General features: G+C 54.7%; 1 pseudogene; it reads left to right on the top strand.

The window, feature by feature from the left end:
- Positions 1-243, top strand: part of LOC116080613 — a 758-nt pseudogene extending 515 nt beyond the window's left edge.

The raw sequence follows: 243 nt of genomic DNA, 5'->3' as shown, positions 1-243 counted from the left end.
GGAGGAAGGGGAGGAAGAGAAGGAGGAAGAGGAAGAGGAGGAAGAGGAGGAGGAGGAAGAGGAGGAAGAAGAGGAGGAGAAGGAGAAAGAGGAGGGGGAGGAGGAAGAGGAGGGGGAGAAGAGGAGGAAGATGAGGAGGAGGAGGAGGAGGAGGAGGAGGAGGAAGAGGAGGAGAAGGAGGAGGAGGAAATTCCTGATCTGGAGGAGAATTTTGATGAGGCTTCTAAGAATGAGGCAGACTGA

Source organism: Mastomys coucha, unplaced genomic scaffold (genome assembly GCF_008632895.1).
Source record: "Mastomys coucha isolate ucsf_1 unplaced genomic scaffold, UCSF_Mcou_1 pScaffold6, whole genome shotgun sequence".
Classification (NCBI taxonomy): Eukaryota; Metazoa; Chordata; class Mammalia; order Rodentia; family Muridae; genus Mastomys; species Mastomys coucha.
This window is presented reverse-complemented; position numbering and strand designations above follow the sequence as displayed.